A 22,747-nucleotide genomic window follows, 5' to 3' on the forward strand; every position below is an offset into this window, starting at 1 on the left:
CATGCGCGCTTCATCTATTCAGACTCTGGGGTCCCGGCACCGCCGCACAGCCTCACCATCCCCAACCCCCCAATTTGACCACCCGCGGGCCACTTCGGACCATGGGTGGAACAGCGGGACAGTACTGTCCTGCTGAAATCGGGATGCTGGGGAAGGGTGCAGCCTCTATGGTTGGCGCCCCTGTTCGACCGCTCAGGTCGAACACCCCTAGAGCCGGCCCTGGCCTCCATTGTCTCCCATAGTTCTGCCCCTACATCAACACAATAGTGAGTTTTAGCCATTGCTGCAGGACATTTCAGGCTACCATATGCAATGGTATTTTGTCCCTTGTCACTGGTGTTCTCTGTAAAAAAAACTACTCACAGTTACTGTAAAATAATCATGCATACCAAGAAGAATGTAAATGCCAACTTACTGTCCACTGTTATACTAAATGACTACTGTATTCTAACAGAATAGATATACTTATGCAGTACAATTTGATAAACACATACTGTACCACCAGGGACAGGCTGACAAATTTTGGCTTGGGGCGCACAAAGCACTGGCTTTTGAGCAGCAACACTTCCTTAGTAGCTGGTTTAAATTAGGGATGAGTGGGTTCGGATTTCGCCCCCCCCAATCTGAGCCTGGAACGAGGCAAAACATCATCATCCCGCTGTCGGATTCTAGTGGGTTTTGGATTCTGTAAAGGTCCTGCGATCGCCGCCATTTTTCATTCCAGCTGTGGAGTGTAAGCAAAAAATATGGTAGTTGCTCAATCAGCTTAATATACTACAGGTGTTTGTAAAGGGCGGGGTTTACACTGAACACAGAAAAAAGAAAATTGCCCCCCAGCACACTGCAGATAAATCAAAAATACTTGAATCCTACATGATAATAGAAATTCAGAGGTATTGGTTTACATACATTTGCAAATATATGAATAAGTGCTGGGCCATCGTCAAGGCTCCTCTATACCAGCGTCCCTAAAATTAAGGGATTCACGTCCAAGAAGCAAGGCACCCCTAAAAAATTCCAGCCAAGGACCATCCCCAGGGCATCACACGAAAAGGGGAAAAAATGTGATAGTGAAGTGTTAAAGGATAGGTGTGTAAAGATAAATCAATAAGTGTTAATGAGATGTAAAAGAATTAAAATGACATAATAAATACACAAACGCATGGAAAAGTGAAAAAATATTCCATGTGAATTAAGTGGTGATGCCATGAGCAAGGTCCAGCCAGAACAATCCCGGGGGCCCCACTCCCAAATGCTCACCCCAAAATAATTATTGCTACATAATAGTAGCACCCACTCTGGGTCATATAATAACAAATTGATGTACTGCATGATAACAGTACATGTATGAGCTGAGAGCTAACTTACCTTGGAGGTACCCCAAAAAACCTCCACATGGCACTATAAGGATCAGCACCTCCTCCTAATGCTGACTCCTTTCATGCCTCCAAACCAAGCAATGAAAGAAGCAATCCGTCAAAGTAAAGAAGAATGGCAAGAGGCCGCTGCCCAGAGTACCAGGAAGAGACATGACTAGGCAATCCAGTATGAAATGGTCACACCGGATGAATTTGAGCCTGAGGAGAACGACGACGATTTCAACTTGGAGACTGACCCATCCTTCCACTTCCTAGATATGGACAATACAGTGGCATCACAGCACTTGGACATGACACCAGTGCCATCATGCAGCCTGCCTCAGTGGGAGAGTACACCAGTGGCATCACATCGCCTGCCTGAACGGTCAGTTGAAGAATCGAGGATCAACAATGCAAGCATGCCTGTACTTTCACCAGGAACGCCTGTCATGTCGAGCACGCCAACACCACTGACTGTATTTGGAACACCCTTACCGGATATACCACTGGCTGTGATCAACGTTGACAAGGATAATGACATTTACAGAGCTGTCAATTGTGAGATGCATCGATATGCGCAAGCAATATTTCAGGAACACGTGCCCTACGACCTGTATTGCAATTGGACGAAGCGCGTGAACTTTGATGGAAGTCGGAAGAAAGTGCCAATCCCAAACAATTTAAGAGAAGATATCCTCTCAAGATGCCGGACAAGATTCAGGATTTGCAAGGAAGAACTTACCCGGATAAAGGACACGCTGAATGGGTTGCTGCGCATGCCAAGGAAACATGCATGGAGGACAGTCACGCATACAAGTACAGATCTGCAATCAACAAACACGACTTGAAGGGACTTGTCAGAAGACAGGAAGACCCGGCGCCGCCGCTGTCCAGGACGTGGCAGCGGCAGAAGAAAGAAGCTGAGGACAGGAGAGGACTAAGGAGGTGGAAAGCAAAAGAGCTAAAGAAGTTCCCCCCCCCCTCAAAGCCTCTTCCACCATAACAGATAGGCCCTATGTGAGGCCAACGGAACATTAAACCCAACCTACAGTAGACCAACAGGTCTGAAGAGAGGAAGACCCATGTGAAGAGAAAAGCGGAGGACAGGAGAGGACTACAGGGGTGGAAAGCAAGAGAGCTAAAGAAGTTCCACCCCTCAAAGCCTCTTCCACCATAACAGGTACCAGTAGGCCCTCTATGAGGCCAACTGTACTGTACATTAGTTAATATTGTAGTTTGTTAGGCTGGTGACATACAGTAGGGCTGATATTAATGTTACAGTAGATTAGTGTGACACTATTAGAGCAGGAAAGGGCCTTGCATGGCATATTCTCTCTCCTACAGGGACCTCTGTGTGGGATTGAGCAGGACAAAGAAAAAGAGTATCTCCGGTGAGTACTGTATGTACCGTATGTGGGGTGAGCGTTTGGGAGTGGGGCCCCCGGGATTGTTCTGGCTGGACCTTGCTCATGGCATCACCACTTAATTCACATAGAATATTTTTTCACTTTTCCATGCGTTTGTGTATTTATTATGTCATTTTAATTCTTTTACATCTCATTAACACTTATTGATTTATCTTTACACACCTATCCTTTAACACTTCACTATCACATTTTTTCCCCTTTTCGTGTGATGCCCTGGGGATGGTCCTTGGCTGGAATTTTTTAGGGGTGCCTTGCTTCTCGGACGTGAACCCCTTAATTTTAGGGACGCTGGTATAGAGGAGCCTTGACGACGGCCCAGCGCTTATTCATATATTTGCAAATGTATGTAAACCAATACCTCTGAATTTCTATTATCATGTAGGATTCAAGTATTTTTGATTTATCTGCAGTGTGCTGGGGGGCAATTTTCTTTTTTCTGTGTTCAGCTGTGGAGTGTGCATGCAGAGGGAGGGAGCTGGGAGCTGTTGGCTACTACTGTGTTATTATTATTATTATTATTCTCATTATTTATATGGTGCCACAAATGTTCCGCAGCGCCTTACAAAGCACATAAACAATTTGTAGACAAGCAACTTACAGAACAATACAATACAGGACCAGGACATGGATAATACATTTTGCTACATTAGTGATCATGACACCCAGATAAGCAACAGAGCATAAGCAGCCAAGTGTTAGGTGCACTAGTGGTGAGTAAGAAGAAGATGAAACTAAAGTAGGGAGAAGTACAAGAGGCTAGAGGGCCCTGCTCATAAGAGCTTACATTCTAGAAGGGGAGAGGAAGACAAACAGGGGTGACACAGATGGGGAGGAAGGTGTATGTATCAGGGAGTTAGAATGACAGCTGGAAGGCTTTGATGAAAAATGGGTCTTGAGAGCCCGTTTGAAGGATTGCAAAGAGATGGAGAGTGTGATGGGGAGTGGGAGAGAGTTCCAGAGGTGGGGAGCAGTGCAGGCAAAATCTTGGAGGCGGGAGTGGGAGGAAGTAATCAGCTGGCATGAAAGGCGGCGTGCATTAGTTGAACGAAGAGAGCGGAGAGGAGAGTGAAGGGAGATGAGATCAGAGATGTATATGGGGGAAGATTGGGTGAGGGCTTTGTAAGCGAGTGTGAGAACCTTAAATTGGGTTCTAAAAGGGAAGGGGAGACAGTGGAGGGCTTGTAAGAGAGGGGAGGCAGATGTAGAGCATTTGGAGAGGAAAATAAGCCGTGCAGCAGCATTGAGGACAGACTGGAGAGGAGAGAGATGGGATTTGGGGAGGCCAGATAGGAGGAGGTTACAGTAGTCCAATCTGGAGATGACCACTGAGTGTATGAGGGTTTTTGTAGCATCCTGGGTGAGATAGGGTCTGATCTTAGAAATATTTTTGAGATGGAAACAACAGGACTGTGAAAGGTTCTGGATATGTGGTTTGAAAGAGAGGGATGAGTCCAGGATGACTCCAAGACAGCGCACTTTGGGGCTAGATGAGATAGTTTTACCATCAATTGATAAAGAAATAGTGGGAAGTGAGGTTATGTGGGAGGGTGGGAAGACAATCAGCTCTGTCTTAGACATATTAAGTTTAAGAAATCGCTGGGACATCCAGGAAGAGATGGCAGAGAGACAGTTGGAGATACGAGTCAGAAGAGAGGTCAGGGGAGGAAATGTAGATTTGAGTATCATCAGCATAGAGATGATAATGGAGGTCAAAAGAGCTGATGAGTTCACCTAGAGATGAAGTATAGAGGGAGAATAGAAGAGGTCCAAGAACAGAACCTTGAGGAAGACCTACTGTAAGAGGCTGTGGGGGGGAAGAGAAGTCATGAGAGGAAACTGAGAAAGATCGGTCAGAGAGGTAGGATGACAGCCAGGAGAGGGCAGTGTCACGTAGACCAAGGGAGTGAAGGATATGCAGCAGGAGAGGGTGGTCCACAGTGTCAAAAGCAGCAGAGAGATCAAGGAGAATGAGAAGAGAGTAGTGGCCCTTGGATTTGGCAGCAAGGAGGTCGTTGCTGATTTTTGTGAGGGCAGTTTCAGTGGAGTGGAGAGAATGGAAGCCGGACTGAAAAGGATAAAGGAGGGAGTGGGAGGAAAGAAAAGTGGTAAGGCGTTTGTAGACAATCCGCTCAAGGAGTTTGGAGGCAAAAGGGAGGAGAGAGATGGGTCGGTAGTTAGAAAGAAGGTTAGGATCAAGGGTAGGTTTTTTAAGAATGGGGGAGACAAGGGCATGCTTGAATGCAGAAGGAACAGTGCCTGATGAGAGGGAGAGGCTAATGAGGTGGGCAAGATGGGAGCAGGCAGAAAGAGAGAGGAAGCGGAGGAGGCGGGAGGGGATAGGATCAAGGGGGGAGGTGGAAGGGGGGGAGGACCGGATAAGGGCCATGACTTCCTCTCCAGATACAGGGGAGAAGGATGCTAGAGTTGGTAAAGTTGATTTGGCGGGGTGATCTAGGAAAGGAGGAGGTGGTGTCACGACCAGGGTTTCTCGGCATGGTAGTCGACGGGTAATACCTGTGAGGACGCTATGGCGAGGCACTGGTGGCACTGGTGCCTGGCGGGGAGCATTGGCTGTGCGTGGTTCCATGTGAGCATACTGTCAATCTGGTCTGGTTAGGCCTGGTGATGCTTCTGTTCCGTTCTGGCATGGGCGCTGCCATCTTGTCTCCGGTCAGGTGACCTAGTTGCCCTATCCTGTTGTGTCACATGCTCCTCTCTGACCAGTCATGGCTGAGCACAGGGGATTTAAGGGAGTTCAGAGCTCCCTTGCATTGCCAGTGCAATGTGCTTTTCAGTGAGAGCTGAGAGAGTGAGTTCCTGTGCTTTCACCTGGTTTCATTGCCTAAGCCTGCTTCACCTGACTTGCTCCAACACTACTGGATTCCCCTGCCTCCTCCAATTATCTTTCCTATTGCCTGAGCACCTGTGTCGGCTAGACGAACCCTGCACCCTCCATTTACCTTTTCCCCTGCCTGAGAACGTGAACCTGCTGTTTCCCTGCACCTTACCTCCATTTACACCCAGCTGGACTTCGTTACCTCTGCCTGCATTTAGTTACAGCTCACCATACCTGCATACTGGACTGTTCCTGCCTGTCACTTTCTGGACATTCTCCCATTTACTCCACTACAGTTATTAAGTGCACTTTAGTGCTATACCTGGACTATTTCTTGCCATTCCCATGTCTGTTAAGCCAATCATTAAAAGTTCCACATTTACCTTTAAATCTGCTCCTGTGATTGCTCCTGCTACCACCCCGGGTCCACACACAACCCAGAACATAACAGTTTGCACTGGCCCCATGGATCCGGCCATGGGACAGGAGTCTGGTGCAGATTTATTCCAAAGTATTGCAGGTCATTTGGAAAACTTGGAAGCTATGCAGCACCAAATGGCTCAGTTCATGGACTTAATTCAGAGCATAGCAACTCGCTTGGAAAGTGTGGAGACTATACAGCGACAGATGGCACAGCTTGTGCAGGACATTGCACACCGTCTGGATACTGTACAAGCTACATCAACGGCTCCTAGTGTGCTTGCAGCTACTCCTAGCCCCATTCCTGTGATTTCTTCCTCTGGATCTACATCTCGTTTGCATCTTCCCACACCTGATAAGTTTGATGGTACTCCAAAACTGTCTCGTGGATTTCTCAATCAGTGCGATGTGCACTTTACCTTGCAACCCTCTAATTTTCCTGCTCCTAGAACCAAAGTGGCTTACATTGTGTCCTTGTTATCTGGCTCCGCCCTAGAATGGGTTTCTCCGCTCTGGGAGCATTCAGATCCGCTTCTGGACAATTACCCAGAGTTTCTAGCAACATTCAGGAGGATTTTCGACGAGCCTGGAAGAACTTCCTCTGCTTCCTCCAGTATTATGAAGTTAAAACAAGGGACCCGTCCTGTCAGCCAGTATGTCATTCAGTTTCAGACTTTGGCATCTGAACTCAAGTGGAACGAAGAAGCCTTGACATTGGCCTTTTGGCAAGGTCTATCAGATCGTTTAAAGGATGATCTAGTGACTCGCGAATTACCCTCTAGTCTTAGTGATCTCATTTCCCTTTGTAATAAAGTTGATATACGCTTTAGAGAGCGCCAAGATGAAAAACACAGAGCTAAGCATTTCCCTTCCCCTACCCGTCCCACTCCCTCCCTTTCTGAGGAAGAACCCATGCAGGTAAATCATACCCGTCTCTCTAACGAAGAACGACAGAGACGCTTTAAAGAGAACCTTTGTCTATACTGTGGAGACTCGGGTCACCTGGTGGCTTCCTGTACCCGCAAGCCAGGGAGCGTCCCGTTTCTAGCTAGTTCTGGGTGCACTCAGCTAGGAGCAATTCTTCTGTCCTCTAAACGTATTGACTCTGTGTTGTCCATAGCCTTAGACATTAATTCTAGCCCTGTGTTTGTGTCTGCCCTTTTGGACTCCGGGGCAGCGGGGAATTTCATGTCGTCTCAGTTGGCAGATAAATTACAAATTCCCTGCAGCACCTTGGATCATTCTGTCTCCTGGGCCTCCATTGATGGTAAATCTCTTTGTAATGGAACTGTGTCTAAGAGAACTCAACCTGTTTTAGTTCGTGTTGGAGACCTCCATGTTGAACATATCACTTTCTTCATTATACCCAAGACTTCCCATGAAGTTATACTCGGATACCCGTGGCTGTGTAAGCACAACCCCAGAATTGATTGGAACACTATGCTGGTTCAGTCATGGAGTGTGGAATGTCAAGTGTCTTGCCTTCCGAAGACCGATGCCTTGTCACGGTCATTATCCCCTGATAGTGGTCTAGAAACACTGCGGAATACACCCTTGTTTGGGGTAAAAGTTTTCACAGTTATACAACTACAACTGCCTGTTGGGAAGTCCTTTGTAGCCCCAGGAGGGGGGACTCCAGAGCCTCAGCCCCTTAAGGGATTTCTGAGTGTCCAGCCCCAGGATGGGGTTTTCATACCTCGAGAGGATGTTTCAAGTTTTGCTCCCCAGGAGAGGATTTCAAATCTAGCACCCCAGGAAGGGGCCTCAAGTCTCGTACCCCAGGAGGGGTTTTCAGTTTCCAGTTCCTGTTCCTGTTGGGCCAAAGCTGAGGATGTCCACGCTTCCAGTCCTGTCAACAAAGTTCACTTCGCTCACCCTGTAAAGTCTAGAAGGTGTCCTGAGGCCACCCATAAAGGGGAGGGTACAGTCACGACCAGGGTTTCTCGGCATGGTAGTCGACGGGTAATACCTGTGAGGACGCTATGGTGAGGGACGTCTGGCGGTGGTACTGGTGCCTGGCGGGGAGCATTGGCTGTGCATGGTTCCGTGTGGGCATACTGTCACTCTGGTCTGCTTAGGCCTGGTGGTGCTTCTGTTCCGTTCTGGCATGGGCGCCGCCATCTTGTCTCCGGTCAGGTGACCTAGTTGCCCTATCCTGTTGTGTCACATGCTCCTCTCTGACCAGTCACGGCTGAGCACTGGGGATTTAAGGGAGTTCAGAGCTCCCTTGCATTGCCAGTGCAACGTGTTTCTCAGTGAGAGCTGAGAGAGTGAGTTCCTGTGCTTTCACCTGGTTTCATTGCCTAAGCCTGCTTCACCTGACTTGCTCCAACACTACTGGATTCCCCTGCCTCCTCCAATTATCTTTCCTATTGCCTGAGCACCTGTGTCGGCTAGACGAACCCTGCACCCTCCATTTACCTTTTCCCCTGCCTGAGAATGTGAACCTGCTGTTTCCCTGCACTTTACCTCCATTTACACCGAGCTGGACTTCGTTACCTCTGCCTGCATTTTAGTTACAGCTCACCATACCTGCATACAGGACTGTTCCTGCCTGTCACTTTCTGGACATTCTCCCATTTACTCCACTACAGTTATTAAGTGCACTTTAGTGCTATACCTGGATTATTTCTTGCCATTCCCATGTCTGTTAAGCCAGTCATTAAAAGTTCCACATTTACCTTTAAATCTGCTCCTGTGATCGCTCCTGCTACCACCCCGGGTCCACAAACAACCCAGAACATAGCAGGTGGAGAGCAGGGGGACTGGTTGCATTGTGTGATAATAAATAATACTTATACATACATTACATAATGGGCTGGCTGGCTACTGTGAAGAGGGAGGGAGCTGGGAGCTGTTGCTGATGCTGGCTAGCTACTGTTGTCCATATACATAGGGGCTGGCTGGCTACTGTTGTCCATCCATATAGGGGCTGGCTGTTGTCCTGTCCATAGTGGCTGGCAGAGAGGGAGGGACCTGGGAGCTGTTGGCTAGTGTACTGTTGTGTGATAATAAATAATAAAGTAAACTTAGTAGTACTTATATATATACATTACATACTGGGCTGGCTGGCTACTGTGAAGAGGGAGGGAGCTAGGAGCTATTGCTGACGCTGGCTGGATAGCTACTGTTGTCCATATACATAGGGGCTGGCTTCCTACTGTTGTCCATATAGGGGCTGCTGTTGTCCTGTCCGTAGGGGCTGGCTGGCTGCAGTGCTGTGTTCAGGGGGTGCTTGTCCTTCAGGGGTGCTCTCTTCAACTACCACCAGTGTTAAAATATATATATATTTTTTTATTTTCTGTGTGCTTGCTGTGTTAGATGAGACACAATCTGTATAGGATTAAGACTACATAAGAGTCCTTAGTTTTTTGTAATTGGTATAATTTTGGTCAACTGTTGCTAGGTAGAGTAGTTGAGGGTTTTTATTTGGTTGGTTGGTTCTGACCATATGTGAGTTTTTGGAAGTGGTATGTGTGGACTTTATAAGGCTGGTGTATGCCCAGCAACTTCCTTTCTGGATGGTGTTTGTCCCCAGAGCACATCTGGAACAGTACCTAGTGATATTCATAATCTGTCAGTCTCCATGTCTGTGTCTTTCTGTCTCTTTTCTGGAGCCCTTTGCTTTTGTGCTTCTTCTTTTCTTCTATTCCACCCACTTTTTCCCTGCTCCATCCCCCCCCTCCTTTTTGCTAATTTCTCCCCCCCCTGTTATCATGCCCCGCCATATGCTTCAACACCCCCCCACACCCTGCCCCTTCATGGACTCAATCGCCCCCCACGCCCACCACCCAACACTTGTTCCCCAAGCTGGAGCCTCACCTCTGTCTTGGTCTCGGCCAGGCCCCCTGCCTCCAGCTCCTCGCTGGGCCACCGCTTGCTCCCACACCACCCCACCAACCGTGGGCATGGCGTCATCTCTGCCGCCCGCGGGCGGACCTCTCACTCCCTCTCCTAGTACTGGAAACGGCCTCCTGATGTCCGCACCCATTGGGTGTACCCCTATAGCGTGACATCTTGCTGCGGGGGACCCGGCTCAACTCTCTCCTTACTCCCATGATGCCCCAGCGGGCGCGGTGTCACCGCTGGCACCCGCGGGCGGCCATATTGCCCCATGCTCAGTACAGTTACGGCCTCCTGCCGCCCCCCGCGGGTTTGTATCAAGCTGTGGGGGGCCCGGTTGTCCTCCTCAGGAGTGCCCCCCCACTGACGTTGCTCCGCCATCATGCCCCCTGGCCATGCCCCCCTTTATTCCAATGGCACACCCCCTTTTGTTCCCCAAGCGGGAAATTTTCCTGGGGTGCCTTTTTCCAGCACCACCCTCTATCCACCTATGTTGGGGCAGCACCCCCCTCAACACTCCCCTATTGCATGCCTACCTCCACCCCCTACCTGTTTCATCCCTCCCCAATTTCCTCCTTTCTCCTGTTCATCCTGCTTACTCCCCTTTGTCCTCTGCTTCTGCCCTCCCTTCCTGGTCCTCCCCAATTTTTTCCTCCTTTTTCCCAGCCCCCTGTCTTTCCTCATTTTTCTGGCCATAGTTCACCTTTTCCCTATTATCCTTCAGCTGCCCCCCTTTTTCCTTACTGGCACCCTCTTTTGTAATTTCCCTCATTAACCTTTTTTCTGGGTTTTTACCTCCCGCCCCATCTTGGTCGCACCATTTGGCTCCTCCACAGGGTCCAGCCCCACACCCCCCAGTGCCCTCTCCTCCCCTCCCCCTTTACCTCCTCTCACTGCACCTTCTTCTCTGGTTCCTGCACTTCCCCCAGTTATGGTTCCAGGTGCCCCCGCTGTGGTGTCCAGTGATGTAACCTTTTCTGTCTCACCGCAGTGTTTTGCCTAGTGTTCCCATGCTGACTTCTGGTGGTGTTGTAATCTTGGGCGGAAGCGCTTTGGCAGGTCTTGCTACAGGTGTAGGGATCATTGCTTGAGAGGTTGCAGTGCCTGAGGATGTCGGTGTCAGGATGTCAGGTCCGGCTGGTGGTGAGTCTGCTGTTCCTCCTTTGCGATTTGATACAGAATCTTTTGGGTCTAGCGATAGTGGCTCCTCGTCCAGTTGACCGGCGCGCCTGTGTAAATTAGCTAAGTTAGCTGCGCTGCGTTTGGTTAAGAAGGTAACTAAGCGTCAGCTGCCTCCTGCTGCTATTGTGGCGCCTGTTGAGGATTCTGGCATGGTTCACTGTGCCAATATGTTTTTCTCTAACTAATGACATGTAGAAATCTTTGGATAAAGCCAAGAAATCTGGGGAGAGTGGGGAGGTTTCTGGCTGTGGCTTTCACCATTGGCTTAGTGGCATATTTATCTTTTTTGGCCTGCTGCCTCGAAACGCGCCCCTTGGAGCACCGTAATGTCATTAAGTATATTCATTTGGTGCACATTATTTTCGCTAAATCCAGGGGCATTGTTTGTAGGGAATTCTACGAACACTTTCGTAGGAAGCAGGACGGTCAGCTGGTTATGGCTCTGGGCCGTATGTATGTTCAGGTCTGGTTAGCAGTTGCCCGGGAAGCTAAGGTGCCTGCGGAAGGAATGCAGAGTAGGAAGGCTACCCTCTCTTTGCGTGCTAGTGTGAATGTGCTTGCTGAGGGGAAGTTTTTTGCCTATAATGATTCTCAGTATCCCTGAGGGTCTGGGTGTCATTTTCATCACCCCTGCCGCATCTTTAATGGCAGTCACCCCGCCAAGGATTGTAAGTCAAGATTCGAAGGGCTGGTATCCTTGAGAGATGATTCCCAATTTTTGCTGGACGGTTTTAGTTTAGATTTTAGGCGCTTTGCATGTGGTCTCCTCCCGGAATTTGCGTTCGGCCAGAGAGCTTCCCCATGTGGTGCGACAGTAAGCTTTTGGCTGTATGCCGGGCCGTTTACCTCCCCTCCTTTGCCAGACCTGTGCATTTCCCTCCAGGGGTTGTGCCCAAGTAGGTCCAGGGTAAATACCATTTTATTCAGCTTTTGCCGTACCTTCATGGGGTTCTGTGAACGATGCAATCCCTAACTTGCTTTGCCAGGTTCAGTACCAGTTGTTTGAGGAGGCGCTCGCGATGATTTAGGGTTTTGGTCCTGGGACTTTGATGACTAAATTGGACGTGGAATCTGCTTTCGCCTGCTGCTTTTGCAACCCGAGTCCCTGCAGTGCATGGGTTTTAACTTGGATGTCCAATTTTTGTGGATAGGTGCCACCTCATGGGCTGTGCTATCTTGTGTGCTTATTTTGAAAGGTTTGGCACTTTCTCGCATTGGTATGTACCGACTGGTACGGGCCACGTGGGCACAGCACATTACTTGGATGACTTTTTGTTTGTCGGCCCACTGGATAGCTCAGTTTGTGGGGACGTTTTTTTTTCTCATCTCGTGCATTTGGTCCTGGGTTAATTTAGTTTTGCTTGCCGGATTATACCGATGGGGCGGGTGTTTGCAGCAGGCTGGAGAGTGCTATTGCGGGGTCTACAACCCGCATTTCTGTGTTCGCCTTTAAAGGGAAAACCTGAATTACCTCATGGTGTGGGCTTCCTTTTGGGGGATTTCAATTCTGGAGTTTATTTAGCGCTAGCAGCCGGTTGACAATGCTGAGTTACATTTGTTCACCGATGCTGCTTGTTCAACTGACTTCAAAGCGTGCTTTCAAGGTAACTGGTGCGCTGCTCCATGGCCTGCATCATGGATATCACGTGGTTTTGGTCCAACCTGCTGTTATTGGAATTTTCCCAGTTTTAGTGGCTGTAGATTTCTGATGATCAATGATCTAACTGGAATATAATTTTGGTGGAGCTGACTGAGAGTGGTGCACACTGTTAATTATTAGCTTTCTTTTTCTCCTATGGCGCTGCGTCTGTTGAGGTACTTGGTTTTGAAGTGTTTTCAGGCGATTATTGTTTTTAGGGCGCGACACGTGCCGGTCATTGCAAATGGGATTGGGATTCCCTGCCCCATTTTCACTTTGATTGGTTTCTGATGTTGGCCCCTGAGGCTAATCTGATGGGGAAGACTTGTCCGTCTTCTGTATGGCAGATTGTCTAACTGGGTTAGTCTGCCTGGCTCGGAGGCCCTGGCTCCGTCTGCTTTGTGAGGCAGCATGGCGGGACTGGGACATTTATCTGGTAGGTATCCTTCTGATGGCAAGTCTTTAGATCAGCATTTGGTTGTGTTTGTGTGGGGTCATTATTAGAGGGGCCGATCTGAGATGGCCATGGCTTCTACCCTAGTGGGTATTGCTTTTTCTCTTGCTTTCATGGCGGGTACGACCCCACAGTCTTTTGTGCTGTCTAAGGCCCTTAAGGGTTGGGCTAAAGAAAGCCCCCTGGTGGGTGATTCTTGATGCCCAATTGATGTGGCACTGCTGCTATGTCTGGTAGGGGTGATTTTGTTCATTTCTTCTTCTGACTTTGAATCTGTTTTGTTCCAATTTGCATTTGTGCAGGCATACTTTAGTGCATTTAGATCTATTACTTAAGCATGTGGTACTTTAGGCCAGGGCTGTCCTGTGCAAAACTCCCCATTCTGATACTGATTATTTAGGGCATGGGCGTTGGGTTGCCATAGAGCTTTATCCTGTTACTGAGTTTTGCCCTTGTGCTTGGCTGGTTATATAAGGCCCATCAGCCGGACCGTAATGGTTATTGCATGCGGACTCCTCCCCCTGGGATAAGTTCCAGTTTGCCGCTGTGTGTAAGCGCTGTTTAGGACAGTTGGGTTTAGATGTTGCACAGTATGGTACTCGCGCTTTCCCTATTGGCGCAGCTGCTTGCGCAGCGGGTAGCAGGTTACCTCCATATGCCATTTAAGCTATTGGTAGATGGAAGTCATCCATCTTTCAGTCATATGTTAGATGTGATAAGCTTTAAGTTGTGTTTTCCTACCCAGAAATGTTGTTTACCCGCCAGTTTTTGAATGGCTAGCATTCAAAAATTGAGGGTGTGAAGGGATTTTAAAATTTTTCCTCCAACAAGGGCCGCAATTCAATTGGCTTATTATACACGGCTCCCGGGAGGTTTTTTAGATTTTCTCCTTCACTTGGGTATTGCTACTAACATTCTCCTTCTAGGTTACCACTCTATCCTTTTTCTTATATATGTTCTATTACTGCAGCTTTTTAGTTCTGTTTGTTTTTACAGCTTTGCCCGTATCTTCTGAGCAAGTGTGGTTTGTGGGCCATTCATTTATTTATTGGGTTGAGAAGCATGGGATAGCAAGAAGGGCGGCCCTGTTAGGTGGCCATCAGGTTTGGTGGCCTTGGGGTCCGAGTTATGCATTGGTCGGCTCTTTTTACCTTCTGTGTTATCATGAGAAGCAACGTGGACACCCGTCATGGTTGGCGATTCGCCTTGGAGGCAATTTATTGGACAGTCGGGAGTATTGAGCTGATCTTGTGGATGTAGGCTGACTTGGCTGCCCTACGGTCATGGTGGCCTGAGGTGTGCTTGGTGTGGTCGGATATTGTCCCTCACCATGTATGAAGAGTTTCTAGAGATCTTTTGGCCTTGGATACAGCTCATGGAAGTTTAATAGGACTTTTTCTAGTTTTGCCTCCGGGTCTGGAGGTTTGTTTGTGTGGCACCCAAGTTTGCGGCTGGAACAAGCTCAAGTTTTCTGCTCTGATGGGGTGCATTTGTCAGAGTTATGGTAGGTGTGTTTTTTTGGGTGCTGTTTTTTAAATTTGGATGCGGGCTAGTGTTTTGGTTTGGGTGGCAGGCTGCAGTTCTTTGAACCTGGTGTTGGCGGGAAGGTGCTACAAACCAGTGGCCACATAAGGTGTAAGAAAAAGCTGCGGAGCACATTTCCTTAGAAGGATCATAGTATGGCCTACCTCTGCGGGAGGACTTTGCGGTGTCCATCTCTGTGGACATGCTCATACTGTGCAGTATTATAGGGGGTTGTGAGTCTTCACAGCTCAGCTTATGATGACCACAGGGGGGGCATTTCAGTCGCTCCCTAATATTGGTTAAATAACGCTAAGCTTACAATGACCACGGGGGGGGCGTTTCAGTCGCTCCCTAATATTGGTTAAGTAATGCTTAGCTTACAATGACCATGGGGGGGCGTTTCAGACACTCCCTAATATTGGTTATGTAATATATGGCTGAAGCTGAGTGTTTGTAGCATCCTTCTTTGCCTCCCAAAAGTAAATTAAAAGCTCAGGGTCATACCTTCAATAAAAGCAAGTTATGACCATTTAACCAAAGCAGTATGTGTCCGTGTCTTTATTTTAGTGTAAGTTAGTTGTAAGTTGTTATATTGTTTTTAATTGCAATAAATTTATGGACGCCTTAGCCACACCTGTCATCGGCGTAGGTAGGTGTCCTGTGTGGTCTACGCTGCCCTTCATCAAAATCATTTTTACAGGGGCTGTCCTGTGTGGTGTACGCTGCCCTTTATCATCAATATTTTTTACAGGGGTTGTTCTGTGTGGTGTACGCTGCCCTTCTTCATCAAACACATTTTTACAGGAGTTGTCCTGTGTAGTGTACACTTCCCTTCATCATCAAACTAAGTTTTACAGGGGTTTTCCTGTGTAGTGTACGCTGCCCTTCATCAGCAAACTAATTTTTACAGGGGTTGTCCTGTGTGCTGTACGCTGCCCTTCATCATCAAACTAATTTTACAGGGGTTGCCAGTGTGGTGTATGCTGCCCTTCATCATCAAACACATTTTTACAGGAGTTGTCCTGTGTAGTGTACACTTCCCTTCATCAGCAAACTAATTTTTACAGGGGTTATCCTATGTGATGTAGGCTGCCCTTCTTCATCAATAATTTTTTACAGGGGTTCTCCTGTGTGGTGTACGCTGCCCTTCATCATCAAACTAATTTTTACAGGGGTTGTCCTGTGTGGTGTATGCTGCCCTTCATCATCAAACTAGTTTTTACAGGGGTTGTCCTGTGTGGTGTATGCTGCCCTTCATCATCAAACACATTTTTACAGGAGTTGTCCTGTGTAGTGTACACTTCCCTTCATCAGCAAAATAATTTTTACAGGGGTTGTCCTGTGTAGTGTACGCTGCCCTTCATCATCAAACTAATTTTTACAGGGGTTGTCCTGTGTGGTGTATGCTGCCCTTCATCATCAATAATTTTTACATGGGTTGTTCTGTGTGGTGTACGCTGCCCTTCATCAAAATCATTTTTACAGGGGCTGTGATGTGTGGTGTACGCTGCCCTTCATCATCAAACTAAATTTCACAGGAGTTGTCCTGTGTGGTGTACGCTGCCCTTCATCATCAATAATTTTTACATGGGTTGTCCTGTGTGGTGTACGCTGCCCTACATCATCAATAATTTTTCAAGGGGTTGTCCTGTGTGGTGTACGCTGCCCTTCATCAAAATCATTTTTACAGGGGCTGTCATGTGTGGTGTACGCTGCCCTTTATCATCAATAATTTTTACAGGGGTTGTTCTGTGTAGTGTACGCTGCCCTTCATCAAAATCATTTTTACAGGGGCTGTCATGTGTGGTGTACGCTGCCCTTTATCATCAAACTAATTTTTACAGGGGTTGTCCTTTGTGTGTACGCTGCCCTTCATCATCAATAATTTTTACAGGGGTTGTCCTGTGTGGTGTACGCTGCCCTTCATCATCAAACTAATTTTACAGGGGCTGTCCTGTGTGGTGTACGCTGCCCTTCATCATCAATCATTTTTACAGGGGTTGTCCTGTGTGGTATACGCTGCCCTTCATCAGCAAAATAATTTTACAGGGGCTGTCCTGTGTGGTGTACGCTGCCCTTCATCATCAATAATTTTTACAGGGTTTGTCCTATGTGGTGTACACTGCCCTTCATCAAAATCATTTTTACAGGGGCTGCCTGTGTGGTGTACGCTGCCCTTCATCATCAAACACATTTTTACAGGAGTTGTCCTGTGTAGTGTACACTTCCCTTCATCAGCAAAATAATTTTTACAGGGGTTGTCCTGTGTAGTGTACGCTGCCCTTCATCATCAAACTAATTTTTACAGGGGTTGTCCTGTGTGGTGTATGCTGCCCTTCATCATCAATAATTTTTACATGGGTTGTTCTGTGTGGTGTACGCTGCCCTTCATCAAAATCATTTTTACAGGGGCTGTGATGTGTGGTGTACGCTGCCCTTCATCATCAAACTAAATTTCACAGGAGTTGTCCTGTGTGGTGTACGCTGCCCTTCATCATCAATAATTTTTACATGGGTTGTCCTGTGTGGTGTACGCTGCCCTACATCATCAATAATTTTTCAAGGGGTTGTCCTGTGTGGTGTACGCTGCCCTTCATCATCAAACTAATTTTTACAGGGGTTGTCCTGTGTAGTGTACGCTGCCCTTCATCATCAAACTAATTTTTACAGGGGTTGTCCTGTGTGGTGTATGCTGCCCTTCATCATCAATAATTTTTACATGGGTTGTTCTGTGTGGTGTACGCTGCCCTTCATCAAAATCATTTTTACAGGGGCTGTCATGTGTGGTGTACGCTGCCCTTTATCATCAATAATTTTTACAGGGGTTGTTCTGTGTAGTGTACGCTGCCCTTCATCAAAATCATTTTTACAGGGGCTGTCATGTGTGGTGTACGCTGCCCTTTATCATTAAACTAATTTTTACAGGGGTTGTCCTTTGTGTGTACGCTGCCCTTCATCATCAATAATTTTTACAGGGGTTGTCCTGTGTGGTGTACGCTGCCCTTCATCATCAAACTAATTTTACAGGGGCTGTCCTGTGTGGTGTACGCTGCCCTTCATCATCAATCATTTTTACAGGGGTTGTCCTGTGTGGTATACGCTGCCCTTCATCAGCAAAATAATTTTACAGGGGCTGTCCTGTGTGGTGTACGCTGCCCTTCATCATCAATAATTTTTACAGGGTTTGTCCTATGTGGTGTACACTGCCCTTCATCAAAATCATTTTTACAGGGGCTGCCTGTGTGGTGTACGCTGCCCTTCATCATCAAACACATTTTTACAGGAGTTGTCCTGTGTAGTGTACACTTCCCTTCATCAGCAAAATAATTTTTACAGGGGTTGTCCTGTGTAGTGTACGCTGCCCTTCATCATCAAACTAATTTTTACAGGGGTTGTCCTGTGTGGTGTATGCTGCCCTTCATCATCAATAATTTTTACATGGGTTGTTCTGTGTGGTGTACGCTGCCCTTCATCAAAATCATTTTTACAGGGGCTGTGATGTGTGGTGTACGCTGCCCTTCATCATCAAACTAAATTTCACAGGAGTTGTCCTGTGTGGTGTACGCTGCCCTTCATCATCAATAATTTTTACATGGGTTGTCCTGTGTGGTGTACGCTGCCCTACATCATCAATAATTTTTCAAGGGGTTGTCCTGTGTGGTGTACGCTGCCCTTCATCAAAATCATTTTTACAGGGGCTGTCATGTGTGGTGTATGCTGCCCTTTATCATCAATAATTTTTACAGGGGTTGTTCTGTGTAGTGTACGCTGCCCTTCATCAAAATCATTTTTACAGGGGCTGTCATGTGTGGTGTACGCTGCCCTTTATCATCAAACTAATTTTTACAGGGGTTGTCCTTTGTGTGTACGCTGCCCTTCATCATCAATAATTTTTACAGGGGTTGTCCTGTGTGGTGTACGCTGCCCTTCATCATCAAACTAATTTTACAGGGGCTGTCCTGTGTGGTGTACGCTGCCCTTCATCATCAATCATTTTTACAGGGGTTGTCCTGTGTGGTATACGCTGCCCTTCATCAGCAAAATAATTTTACAGGGGCTGTCCTGTGTGGTGTACGCTGCCCTTCATCATCAATAATTTTTACAGGGTTTGTCCTGTGTGGTGTACACTGCCCTTCATCAAAATCATTTTTACAGGGGCTGCCTGTGTGGTGTACGCTGCCCTTCATCATCAAACTAATTTTTACAGGGGTTGTCCTTTGTGTGTACGCTGCCCTTCATCATCAATAATTTTTACAGGGGTTGTCCTGTGTGGTGTACGCTGCCCTTCATCATCAAACTAATTTTACAGGGGCTGTCCTGTGTGGTGTACACTGCCCTTCATCATCAATAATTTTTACAGGGGTTGTCCTGTGTGGTGTACGCTGCCCTTCATCAGCAAAATAATTTTTACAGGGGTTGTCCTATGTGGTGTACGCTGCTCTTCATCATCAAACACATTTTTACAGGGGTTGTCCTATGTGATGTAGGCTGCCCTTCATCATCAATAATTTTTTACAGGGGTTCTCCTGTGTGGTCTACGCTGCCCTTCATCATCAAACTAATTTTTACAGGGGTTGTCCTGTGTGGTGTATGCTGCCCTTCATCATCAAACTAGTTTTTACAGGGGTTGTCCTGTGTGGTGTATGCTGCCCTTCATCATCAAACACATTTTTACAGGAGTTGTCCTGTGTAGTGTGAACTTCCCTTCATCAGCAAACTAATTTTTACAGGGGTTGTCCTGTGTAGTGTACGCTGCCCTTCATCATCAAACTAATTTTTACAGGGGTTGTCCTGTGTGGTGTATGCTGCCCTTCATCATCAATAATTTTTACATGGGTTGTTCTGTGTGGTGTACGCTGCCCTTCATCAAAATCATTTTTACAGGGGCTGTGATGTGTGGTGTACGCTGCCCTTCATCATCAAACTAAATTTCACAGGAGTTGGCCTGTGTGGTGTACGCTGCCCTTCATCATCAATAATTTTTACATGGGTTGTCCTGTGTGGTGTGTATGCTGCCCTACATCATCAATCATTTTTACAGGGGCTGTCATGTGTGGTGTACGCTGCCCTTTATCATCAATAATTTTTACAGGGGTTGTTCTGTGTAGTGTACGCTGCCCTTCATAAAAATAATTTTTACAGGGGCTGTCATGTGTGGTGTACGCTGCCCTTTATCATCAATAATTTTTACATGGGTTGTTCTGTGTGGTGTATGCTGCCCTTCATCATCAATCATTTTTACAGGGTTTGTCCTGTGTGGTGTACACTGCCCTTCATCAAAATCATTTTTACAGGGGCTGTCCTGTGTGGTGTACGCTGCCCTTCATCATCAAACTAATTTTTACAGGGGTTGTCCTTTGTGTGTACGCTGCCCTTCATCATCAATAATTTTTATAGGGGTTGTCCTGTGTGGTGTACGCTGCCCTTCATCTTCAAACTAATTTTACAGGGGCTGTCCTGTGTGGTGTACGCTGCCCTTCATCATCAATAATTTTTACAGGGGTTGTCCTGTGTGGTGTACGCTGCCCTTCATCAGCAAAATTATTTTTACAGGGGTCGTCCTGTGTGGTGTACGCTTCTCTTCATCATCAAACACATTTTTACAGGGGTTGTCCTATGTGATGTAGGCTGCCCTTCATCATCAATAATTTTTTACAGGGGTTCTCCTGTGTGGTCTACGCTGCCCTTCATCATCAAACTAATTTTTACAAGGGTTGTCCTGTGTGGTGTACGCTGCCCTACATCATCAAACTAATCTTTACAGGGGTTGTCCTGTGTGGTGTATGCTGCCCTTCATCATCAATAATTTTTACATGGGTTGTCCTGTGTGGTGTACGCTGCCCTTCATCAAAATCATTTTTACAGGGGCTGTCATGTGTGGTGTACGCTGCCTTTCATTATCAAACTAAATTTCACAGGAGTTGTCCTGTGTGGTGTACGCTGCCCTTCATCATCAATAATTTTTACATGGGTTGTCCTGTTTGGTGTACGCTGCCCTACATCATCAATCATTTTTACAGGGGTTGTCCTGTGTGGTGTATGCTGTGCTTTATCAAAATCATTTTTACAGGGGCTGTCCTGTGTGGTGTACGCTGCCCTTCATCATCAAACTAATTACTACAGGGGTTGTCCTGTGTTTGTACGCTGCCCGTGTGGTGTACGCTGCCCTTCATCATCAAACTAATTTTACAGGGGCTGTCCTGTGTGGTGTACGCTGCCCTTCATCATCAATAATTTTTACAGGGGTTGTCCTGTGTGGTGTACGCTGCCCTTCATCTGCAATATAGTTTTTACAGGGGTTGTCCTGTGTGGTGTACGCTGCCCTTCATCATCAAACACATTTTTACAGGGGTTGTCCTGTGTAGTGTACGCTGCCCTTCATCATCAAAATAATTTTTAAAAGGGTTCTCCTGTGTGATGTACGCTGCCCTTCATCATCAAAATAATTTTTACAGGGGTTCTCCTGTGTGCTGTACGCTGCCCTTCATCAAAATTATTTTTACAAGGGCTGTCCTGTGTGGTGTACGCTGCCCTTCACCAAAAATATTTTTACAGGGGCTGTCCTGTGGTGTAGGCTGCCCTTCATCAAAATAATTTTTACAGGGACTGTCCTGTGTGGTGTACTCTGCCCTACATCATCAATCATTTTTACAGGGGTTGTCCTGTGTGGTGTACACTGCCCTTCATCATCAAACTAGTTTTTAGAGGGGTCGTCCTGTGTGGTGTACGCTGCCCTTCATCATCAAACACATTTTTACAGGGGTTGTCCTGTGTACTGTACGCTGCACTTCATCAGCAAACTATTTTTTACAGGGTTTGTCCTGTGTAGTGTACGCTGCCCTTCATCAGCAAACTATTTTTTACAGGGGTTGTCCTGTGTAGTGTACGCTGCCCTTCATCATCAAAATAATTTTTACAGGGGTTCTCCTGTGTGATGTACGCTGCCCTTCATCATCAAACTAATTTTTACAGGTGTTGTCCTGTCTGGAGTATGCTGCCCTTCATCATTAAACAAAATTTCACAGGGGTTGTCCTGTGTGGTGTACGCTGCCCTACATCATCAATCATTTTTACAGGGGTTGTCCTGTGTGGTGTACACTGCCCTTCATCAAAATCATTTTTACAATGGCTGTCCTGTGTGCTGTGCGCTGCCCTTCATCAAAATCATTTTTACAATGGCTGTCCTGTGTGCTGTGCGCTGCCCTTCATCAAAATCATTTTTACAAGGGCTGTCCTGTGTGGTGTACGCTGCCCTTCACCAAAAATATTTTTACAGGGGCTGTCCTGTGGTGTAGGCTGCCCTTCATCAAAATAATTTTTACAGGGACTGTCCTGTGTGGTGTACGCTGCCCTTCATCAAAATAATTTTTACAGGGGCTGTCCTGTGTGGTGTAGGGGTATGCTTCCCTGTTCCCTGTGTATATTCACTCAAAATAAAAAGAGGTTATTTAATTCATCCAAATAATTTTTACAAGGGCTGCCCTGTGTCGTGTAGGGGTATGTGCCCTGTGCCCTGTGTATATTCACTCCAAATAGAAAGGGGTGATTTCATTCATCCAAATATTTTTTACAGGGGTTATTTAATTAATCCAAATAGTTTTTACAGGGGCTGCCCGGTGTGGTGTAGTGGTACGCTACCCTGTGCCCTGTGTGCCGCCCAGTTTTGTCGCTTAGCAGAGTCATCCAGCTACCTCGGTGCAACCTTTTGGCCTAAAAACAATACTGTGAGGTGTTCAGAATAGACTGGAAATGAGTAGAAATGAATGTCATTGAGTTTAATAAAAACGTAGGAACTAAAAAAAAATTATTCTGTGATTTTAGCTGTTTTTATGCTTTTTTCCCAAAAAATACAGATCAAAGACCAAAACACAAAACACAAACCCGGAAGGGTGGTTTTGGCAAAACCAATCCAGATCCAAAACACGGAGAAAGATCCAGATCCAAAACCAAAACACAAAACACGAAAAGTGGCCGGTGCACACACCTAGTTTAAATTGTAGAAAACAGATGTTGATTTATGAAAGGGAAAAGAAGAACAGGACATATCCGAGTCACGGTTCTGAT

Source organism: Taudactylus pleione, unplaced genomic scaffold (genome assembly GCF_031769625.1).
Source record: "Taudactylus pleione unplaced genomic scaffold, aTauple2 ptg000117l, whole genome shotgun sequence".
Taxonomy (NCBI): domain Eukaryota; kingdom Metazoa; phylum Chordata; class Amphibia; order Anura; family Myobatrachidae; genus Taudactylus; species Taudactylus pleione.